This window comes from Dasypus novemcinctus, chromosome 25, assembly GCF_030445035.2.
Source record: "Dasypus novemcinctus isolate mDasNov1 chromosome 25, mDasNov1.1.hap2, whole genome shotgun sequence".
NCBI classification, from domain to species: domain Eukaryota; kingdom Metazoa; phylum Chordata; class Mammalia; order Cingulata; family Dasypodidae; genus Dasypus; species Dasypus novemcinctus.
The window spans coordinates 55,289,058-55,299,106 of NC_080697.1; the positions used below are offsets into that span (position 1 = coordinate 55,289,058).

At 43.9% G+C, this 10,049-nt stretch overlaps 1 long non-coding RNA gene across 1 annotated transcript; it reads left to right on the plus strand.

Moving 5' to 3' along the window:
• The first annotated feature begins 1,591 nt into the window (after nt 1-1,591).
• On the plus strand, nt 1,592-9,804 carry LOC111767382 (uncharacterized). Its single transcript, XR_002799215.2, has 3 exons — nt 1,592-1,802; nt 7,511-7,677; nt 8,694-9,804. It is a non-coding gene; the product is annotated as an uncharacterized lncRNA (long non-coding RNA).
• The last annotated feature ends 245 nt before the right edge of the window (nt 9,805-10,049 follow it).

Sequence of the window (10,049 nt, forward strand, 5' to 3'; positions counted from 1 at the left end):
TGTTTTTCTGCGTTAACGCAAAGGTTCCTGTCCACACTGAGGGTGAGTGGGAGAGGGTCGGAGGAGGGGGTGGTGAGGGCACTGGAGGTCACACCGGGGAGGAGTGGAAGGCGTTTTCTCTCTTCCCAGGAAGGTCTCCAGGCCTGTGGCTTGTTTGTGTTTCTGTCTGAACTGAGTCATTCAAACTCGAATATGGTAGAATGAAGGTAGAATGAGACTCCGTTTTCTAGGCTGACAAGGAGAGTCAGCGGGACTCAAAGGACAGGAAGGAAAGGAGCAGCTGGGACTCTGGGTCCTTGACCCTCAAGCTCCCTGACCGGGGGGCGGGGGGTGGGGTGGGGCAGCAGATGCTCTGGTCAGGCCCGGGCCGGAGCCCACGCGACGGGCGCCCTGCGGGCTGGGAGCAGGGGCAGCCAGGGGCCCCCTCCTGGGGCTGGGACCGCTGGCAGCTCTTCCAGGCTCCTTACGTTTCCTCTGTGACGCTTTGGTCACAGCCCAAAAGGCTTGGCGCTCCTGCCGGCCCCTCGCCGGCCCCCCACGGGTCACTGCAGCGGCCGGCTCGCTGTGGCCTGAACACCAGGAGCCCGCGGACCCAGGTCGGCCCGCCGCCGTGGGCAGGAGCCGGGGCCTTCAGCCCCATCTCCGCGCACACAGGCACCTGCCGGCTGCTCTGCTTCTCGGGGAGCCCCGGCACAGGGGGTCTCCACAGCCCCGGCAGGGGGAGGCCGCTGCGCCCTGTCCCGCGAAAAGTCCCCGGGAGTCGGGGGCTCCCACACCTGACGGACAAAAGTGCTGGCTAGGGGGTCGCGAAAGCCCTGTAAGAGCTGGAGCTTCACGGACCTGACGTCTGGCCACTCAGGCGGGCCTAACTGTAGTTTAAATATGCTTTTCTACGGAGAGCCTGTTCCTTTGGGCGGTGGAAATTTACCCGGGGTCAGTTCTGAGTGATGGCAGTGGACCCAGGGTCTCCGGGCCTGGGGTGGTCTTGAGGCGGGGGCTGGCCCTGGACTCCGGGCGCTGAGTGATGACACTGGCCTCCGCTGAGGTCTGCGCTCTCCTGTGCGGTCCTGGGCAGGTCCGCGCAGCCCCGGGAGCCCTCTCCATCCCCGCCGCGGGACCTGCCCGCTCTGGCTCTCAGGCCACTTCCACGCCCCCTGGAACAGGACACGGACATTTGGTTCTTTGTGTAGGGCAAGGTGTGGGGAGACCCCAGGCAGCTTTAGACTCTCGCTGGAGTGTTTTCTCGGCTGTGGCTCCAGGGACCTTGTGTTGGGAGCAGTCTCCAAGGCTTGCTGCTTTTCTGTGAGCATCCCGGGGAGGGAGGCTCCACTCCTGGATCCGCCAATCCTTCCTGGGCCTCTCTTTTTTCTGTGTAAAGTTTGACCAGGCCGTAGGGGTGGGGCGAGTGAAACCTAGGATTTAGGCTAACCGAAGGACTGCAAACTTCTTCACAGGCAACCAAAGGCACGGGCTGCTTTTAGGTAGTCGGTTACAAGCCCAAGTACAATCTTAACCATTTTCCTCTGTTAAATGATATCCATGAAATGCAATTCCTTGAATACATAAAGGCAATGAGAATCCAGTCCTGGTTTTCTTTAACTCATTTCTGTAATTCTTCAAACCCTAAGGATAATTTCCAGAACTGGCAACTCCTGTGCTGACATCCTGGCAGATTCCATGCTTGCCTTGAAAAGAGAGAAAACATTAAGATCAAGAATTATTCATCAGTTCGTTGCAACATAAGCACCAGAATGAAGTGCTAATACTCCCATAAGCCATAGGAACGTCAAGATTCGCCAAAGGTTTGGAACTCGGGGGTCTTTTCTTTTTCTTCCTTTCTACCTTTATGCCTTCTTTACCTTTCTTGAGCCCAGAGGTAGGGTATAAGCTAAAGAAAGTGAAAAATTGGAAGATAATACAGTCAATCCTGGGTAAAATCCTTAGACATTCAGGAGTCTAGATTAAATGGATAAATTCCTAGTGGAAGTTTAGGATGCCAAAATTAGCATAAAAAGAAAGAGACCTTAAATAGTCCAATAGTATTAAAGAAATGGAATTGGTAGTAAAAGACCTCCTAAGTCTTTAAAGTTCCGAGGAACAATGAATTCCCAGCTTATATAATTAGTTGTAGGGGAAAAAAGAGCAAAATTTGCCTATCTCATTTAAAAAGGCTAGTGTGATTTTAACTGCAAACCCTGATAAATATATACTTGGAAAGAGAACTTTTAAAATTATGAACATAGATGCAAAAATCCTAAATACAGTAATAAATTCAAAGTGTATTGTATATAGTATATTATAAGATGGATTTTACTCCAATGACTTTTCATAAGCAGAAAATCTATCAATGTATTTCTCCATATTATAATTTTTGATAGGAAAAATAATTTGATTATGTCAATCAGTGCAGAAGAGGCATTTGATATAGTTTAATACCTATTTATTTCCCCCAACACCTATTTATGTTCTATCTCTATATATCCATCTATATGCAATCTAGGAAGAGAAGGTTACTTCCTTTAACCCTTTAACAAGGAATAAATCCATGTCACAAAACTACAACAGGCATTAAGATTTGAACAAGACAAGGATACCCAGGGTCTCTACTGCTATTTAATATTGTGTTGGAGGTTATCCCCAATGTATAAGGAAATTAAAAGAAATAAGATCATGTAAATATTGGAAGGGAAAAGTGAAAAACTCTTATTTACAGATAACAATATGATTATCTACCTAGGATTATCTACCTAGTTTTACCAGTTATGTAAAACTAACAAAACAGTTCAGAAGGTATTCTGAATATAAGAGAACTTGCAAAAATCAATAGCATTTCTCTACACTTGAAATATAAAACTAGAAAAATAAGACATTTATAAAAGTTACAATATCTATAATGTACCTAGGAACTGTCCAAAAAACACATAAAATTTCTCTGGAATACACTATAAAACTAATAAGGGACTTAGAAAAATCATCTGCATAGAGTTCTTTCTTATACTTAATTGGGAAAACTTAATATTATTGTGGTAGTTTGAATTATGTACCTCAGAAAAACATGTTCTTTATCCATCCCTGTGGGTGTGAATTCATTGTAAATAGGACCTTTTAAAGTTGCTATTTTTAGTTAAGTTATGGCCAACTGAATCAGGTTAGACTTTAATCTGGATTACTGAGTTCTTTATAAGTAAAACAGAATTCAGAGAGAGAGAGAGAGAGAGAAACCCATAGGCAGATGCTGGATGTCTTGGAACCCAGGAGAGAAAGGAGAAGCTGCCACCACGTGCACTGCCTTGTGACAGAGAAGACAAGGACCAAGGGTCACTGGCAGCCACCCCAGAACAACACTGTCTTTGAGGAGAGAGCATCGCCTTGGCAGTGCCTCAATTTTGAACTTCCCGTAGCCTTTGAACTGTGAGCCAATTAGTTCCCACTGTTTAAGCCAAACTATTGTATGGTATTGGTTTTAGTAGTGGGAAACTTAGACAGTTATAAAGGTGTAAATTCCTCTCAAATCGATGCAATCTTATTAAAAATCCCAGCTGGATAAACTTGATACACTTACTCTAAATGTATATGATGAGTAACCTGTTCATTTACCATGATACAGGAGCATGCTGGGTAACATCATAGACACTTTTCAGTTTGCTGTGGTAATGTTTGTGGCACATTTCTTTTGAACCATATCTACTCCTTTGATGTCTGTGCTATCACCTTTCTAGTTTATTTGCAGAAATTTATTCAAAGGAATAACTCCATGTTTTCTAAAAGATCTAGGAAACATGTAGCAGATGCCTCTTCTCTTTACCATTGTGTTCATCATTTCGACGAGTTACTGCAAGTTGGCGGTTCCAGTGGAAAGGCCAGACATTATTTTATTCCTGTATGCAAACCCAAGAGGGTCTGGTTAATATCCTTCAGGGAACTAAGTACAAAGAGTAAACTTCTAAAATTAGATGAATAGAAAACCAGCTCAAATAGTTTTAGAATTTTCAAAGCTGCTTAAGTGAAGAAATTTTAATAAGCACATTTTCCAGCTATCACTTCCATCTGTCAAGGCAGAGTAAGACAAGGTCATATTTCTAGAGTATGGCATTGGAGCTGTTAAATAAAACAAAGGGGCTGCCTGCATTGGTTGTTTCTGGGAGGGCCCCCTTTCCAGAAATGATTTTTCAGAGGACAAAAATCAATTGACTTCAGGGGTTTTCTGAGAAAATGGAACAATGGCTACTCCCTACAGAATTGCTAATAAACAGTACCTGGTGATAAGCCAGTTTCAGTCCAGGAGAGAGAGCTTATCAGGATGGATGAGCATACCATACAAACGGGGTGTATCTGCTGCCCACTGCGGAAGACTCCCCAATGTAAAATGGAAACATACATCAACCAGTTGGGACATTTCCCCACTTGCTTCCATGTTTGTCTTTTATAAACTTCCCCTTTCCACTCCCTTGTGGAGCTCCTTCACTTTCAGTTTGGTGCTGCCCAATTCCTGAATCATTTGTCACCCAAATAAACTTTAACAGCATTTTAATGGTGCCTCACTTTATCTTTGATGGCACAGAACAACTGGAACAGAGCGGGAGCTTGCAGGAACCTGTGGCCAGTGAGACCTTAATATGTGGTTGGTAGTGGCACCAGGAGTCAATGGAAAAAGGCAAATTGTTGAGTAGATCTGTGAGAAAACTGGCTGATTATATGGGAAACAATAAAACTAGTTGTTTACCCAACGCCATGCGCAAAGGTGGACACCAAATGAACTAAGGACCTAAATGTGGAAGATAAAACTTTAAAATTACTAGGAGAAACATGGAAGGTAGAAGAATCTTTTTATAACTTAGCAACGGAGAAGAATATATTAAAATCTCAAAACACAAATCACAAGGAAAAAATGATTATGTTCTCTTTAGATAAAAATCAAGGCTTTACAGTCAATGATCGACATTGTGGACAATGAGAATGGATAACTGACAGATATTTTTTGCAATATCTAAAACTCACAAATTAATCATACCTAGAATATTAAAGGAATCCCTGTAAATCAACAAGGACAAGACAGTAACCCCAGTAAAGACACAGGAAAAGGCAACTTATGGAAAAAGGCAATTTATAAAAAAGGAACCTGCCCAGTTTACTCATGAGAAGAATCCCATACTGATAGGAATTCAAAGAGATGTTCAAAACCGTTAATATTTAGAGAAATGCAAAATGAAACAATATCACATTATTGAATTTGACCAGCAAAGATAAAAATCGTGGACACTGCTGCGTGTCAATGTGGGCAAAGCTTCCAAGGTGCAGGGTCCTCAGCACTGTTGGTATTAATAGTTTAGCTCAGTTTGTTTTTAATTTGATGAGACCTGATTAAAAATCAGACACAGTGCCTTCATAATTAAGGTAATTATTCTTTAAATCTTGGGTATACTTTGCTGAAATAAAAACATGCTTTCAAGTTAGCATTCTGCTTTTACCCTTAACATATTAGGAGTGTGTTCCCATATTTTGTAATTATTCATATCCAGTTTTGTTGAGGTATGTTTTAGTTTGCTAAAGGCTGCCAATGCAAAAAAACCTGAAATGGTTGGCTTTTACGATGGGGATTTATTAGGGTAAGATCTTACAGTTTCAAAGCTGTGAAAATGTCCAAATCAAGGCATCATCAGAGATGCTATCTCTCCAAAGCTCGGCTCCTGGCAGATCCTGGACTCCTGCCACAAGACACGGCAACAACACAGCTCCTCCAGGCTCCTTTCTCCTGAGCTAGGCTGTGGGCGAGCAGGCACAGGGCTCGGCTCTCCCCAGGCTGAGTCTCTTTGCTTCGGGCTGCTCCACTGATTCTAGCCTCCACCTCTCTCTCAGCCCCCCAGGGTTTCTCTGTCCTGTGACTCAGGTCCTGGAGTCCTCCTCACATGGCAAGGTCAAATGGCAGCTCTTTCTCTCTGTGCCTCTCTGAATGTTTCTCCTATTTATAAAGGAATCCGATAGGACCCACCCTGGGTCACGCCTCACTGAAGGGCTCTAATCAAAGGCCCCCAACTGAATACAACCCAATCAAGGGGTCCCCCCCCCCCACAGGAATGGATTAGCTCCAAAACAAAATCTTTTCTGGGATTCATAAAAGCTTCAAACTGTCACATGGTACACTAATTCTTTTCCATATGATTTAGTATTTTACATACTTCCTTGACTTTTGTAGTGTTGATACCACTGCAATAACCATCTTTGGCCATAGCTTGTTGATTCCTCTTTTGTTGGAATGTTTACTTTTATGTAAATTTCCAGGAGAAGGTTATTAGGAACAAGAGGGAAAAAAATCATATGTTTCTTGATGTATTTGTTGCACTCCTTGGAGGGAATTTACTTAGACACTAGTGTCCTTGGAAAATGATCCCGCTACTCTTGTTGCCAACCCTGGGATGAGCCACTGCAGAGTCAGGGTCACCCAACGGCCTTGTTGTCTCTGTTCCAGTGCTTGGGTCATGCACCACTCTGAGTGCGTCAAAACTCTTCCCAAGCACTGCAGACTGGTTCCTTCCTTCAAACCATCTAAACCCTGTAACACTAGAGCCATTGTTTGTTTGCAAGTGCATACGTAGAGTATAATGAGTGTGTATATACACATAATGCATTTTCAATATATGTTTGGTGTATAAATGAATTACAAAAGTAAATGAAAGGAGGAGTAAGAAAGTACAGCAGCTCATTCTGGTTTGTACTAATGAATGTCCAGTAGATTGCACCATTTGCAAGCTGTTCCAAACTGTTAGAGCACAATTAAACAGAACTCTCTGATTCCGATGGGGGAAGAGAGAGAAACTGGAAAATATGTGTCATCGAAATATATCATTTGTTGCAAAAGACCTAATGTGAAAAAAATGTATTTTAACTTCATTAAAATAATCCCTTGGGAGCAGATGTAGCTAAAACAGTTGGACTCCCACCTTCCACATGGGAGGTCCTGGATTTGGTTCCCAGTGCCTCCTGAAAAAAACACAAACATGAACAACAAGCAAAACAGACAAAAAAAAACCCCAAACAAACCCAATTCAGGGAAGCTGATGTGGTGCAGTGGCTGAGTGCTGGCTTCCCACATATGAGGTCCTGGATTTAATCCCTGGCACCTCAAAAAAAACTCCACAAAACCCTTCTACTGGAAAATCTTAGATAATTTCCAAATGCTTTGGAAATACTCTAAGCAATGGGGCAAGATCTGTTCCCCTCCCCCCCCCCACTTGTGGCTTTTTGTGTGCTGTCTGTTCTCTGTGTACATTTGCTGCGTGCTCTTCTGTGTTTTTGCTTGGTTCCCTTTGTCGTTGCGTCACCTTGCTGAGTCGGCTCTCTGTGGCCCACGCTGGGTGGCTCTCCGCGGCGTGTGCGTGAGCCTGCCTTCACAAGGAGGCCCAGGAAGCAAACCCAGGACCTCCCATATGGTAGACAGGAGCCCAACTGATTGAGCCACAGCTGCTGCTTCCCCCAGGATCTGTTTTTGTCTCCTTTTCCTTTCTTCTCCCAGAAATGGGCAGACACCAGGAGAGAATAAAGTAAGAAAAGAAGGAACAGACGTTCTTTAGGATAGTGGCATATTATACAGGAGGAATGCACAGCACATCCTCCCTCTTCCATCTGCCTGAGAGGCTCTGTCCCTCGGTTCCAAATGGCTGCCTTCCTTGGGTCATGCAGGTGAGTGTTGGGGGACAACTTGGAGGGGCAGGTTGAGGGCGGGTCCCAGATGAAGCTTGAAAATTAGGTTGGGACCTTTTGAAATGTTCTTTTCGGAAGACTGTGGAGTCAAAGATGGGAGGTCCTGAAATTTCTACATAGGAAGCATTTAGAGAGAACAATGAGGTTGGAAGAGGGTTTGTGGAATGGTCTTGAAGTTGTATTTGTTTTAGTGAGTTCTTTGCTTTTATCTATATTTTATTCTTATTTAGGCAGCTTTAAGAAAAAGAGTGGTGGAGATTATGGGGGTGCTTGAGCTCCCCTGTTAATTCTTCCCTTAGACCTGACTACTATGTTAGAGAGATACACAACCACTTTTAAATTATGTATAGGGGGCAGGTCAGTAGGGAAGTCAAGGTGTAGATTAAAACCTGTAGGGGCCTTATGCCCAGAACATATTATAGAGCCCCCCTTCTCTGTAGCTAGTAATAAATACAATATAAATGGCAAAATAAGTATAAAGAAATCCTGAAAATTCTGATATTTTCAACAGCTAGTTTTTTAAAAATAGATGAAATTCTGAAAAAATGAAACGAAACATGTGGTGGTTCAGCTTATTGGGTAACCCAGAACTGGAAGATGAATGTAGATTTCCAGTTTGGGAAGGGACAATAGTAACATCGTGATAATCATAACAATATAACCCTTTTACATTATACCCTTTCCTATGCTTCCTCTGTGGTTATAGGCTGCTAAGGGATGCTACACAATTTGTTACCAAGAGGCCTCTTAAGAAGGCACTTACCTCTTGCTCTAGTCCAGCCTTAGGTCTAGACCCTAGGTTTGCAGGGGCCCCCCTCCAGCAGGGACTGAATTTGGAGGTGCTTGTTCCTACTGAAAAGCTCACAATGCCTCTGTGCTCGTTTTTAATGAGGGCTGAGAGGTCTGCATGTTGGGCAAGTCCAGGTGGCTGAGGAGCACATTGGAAGGAGGGGGTTCCTTCCGTGACTCAGATGCTATGTCTGTTTCCTTCCCAGGTAACTCCCTCTCAGGAGCACTCAGATCGGCCTAGTTGAGTTCCTGTGGGTGAGTCACCTGATGACCTGCCAGGTGTGCCCATGACTGTTCCTTTCAAAAGCTGCCCTGGCTGACCACTTCCCCTTTGGATAGAAGAGGGATCATTTCAGCCAGCTTCCATTGAGCTTCCATTGAACTTCCGTAGGCTTGGGCGCTACTCCCTCTCTTTGAGATGACTTTGCTTTTCTTTTGCTCTGATCCTTTATGAGCTCCTTGAACTTGAATTGTCAGAGGTCACGCTCGTTTCCTTCTCTAGCTCTTCAAAGGTACCTCATTGATCTCCACTAGATTAGCCAAAGTCCCAGCCACCCTGCAAGGCCAGCTTCCTCACCCTCATCGGACAGACAAGGAAAAAGGACTGGAAAATTCATGAATTTGCCCTAAGTAATTACAATAATCCAGGGTAGAATACAATTTGACCCACCCATGCTGACCAGAATAGTAATGACCTTAACTATCCTCAGAGAGATAAGAGACAGGATTCAGCAGAAGTGCCACTGTGGCAGTTTTGGGGCCCGGGTCTTAAGACATTGGGAAGTTCTCCTTCTTATCTCTGGGAACATGGAATCCAGGTTCTGGAGCTGCTGTGTAAGAACTCAGTCTCCCTGAAACCACGATGCTGTTGAGGTCACAGGGAAACTTTCTGGTTGTTAGTCCCAGCTGAGTCCAGCCTTCTAGCCACCCCCCTCTCGATGGCAGAAATGTGAGGGAAGCCATGCTGCATCCTTCAGACCAGCCCATCCTCTCGCTGACCTTCCCTGAGTAACCGCAAGTGGCACCGCATGGGGCACGATGGCTGCCAGCCCACTGAGGAAGACGCACTATGGAAATGAGGACTGGGATCCTGAAAACAGGATCTCTTAGATGAGTGAGTCGAAGGTAATCCCCAGGAAATGGTGAAGGAAGACATTCAGACATTCAGCTGTGCAACAAACTGGCAGGGCAACTCGCACAGATTAGAGGAGCAAAAGAGAAGCTTTTGTAATATTTGTCTCCAAGAAGAAGATGAAATTGACAGAATACCTGGTATTTTTGGACAGATTAAATGGAAATTTTTACTTCTTCTTTGAATCCTGGGATAATTATTATAGGCACAGAAATAACTGAGCCAATAAAAAACATGACAATTAAATCTAAGGACAATAAACATATAAAAAAGAAACCAAATATTAATATTCTGGAATGGTTTAAATATCATTTATATAGACCCGATAATGTAAATACTGAATACAGACCTAACACAAAATTATGATACAACTGTACAAATGTTTGGGGAGGATTGACAAAGAATTGTGTGTGTGTGTGTGTCTCTGGGT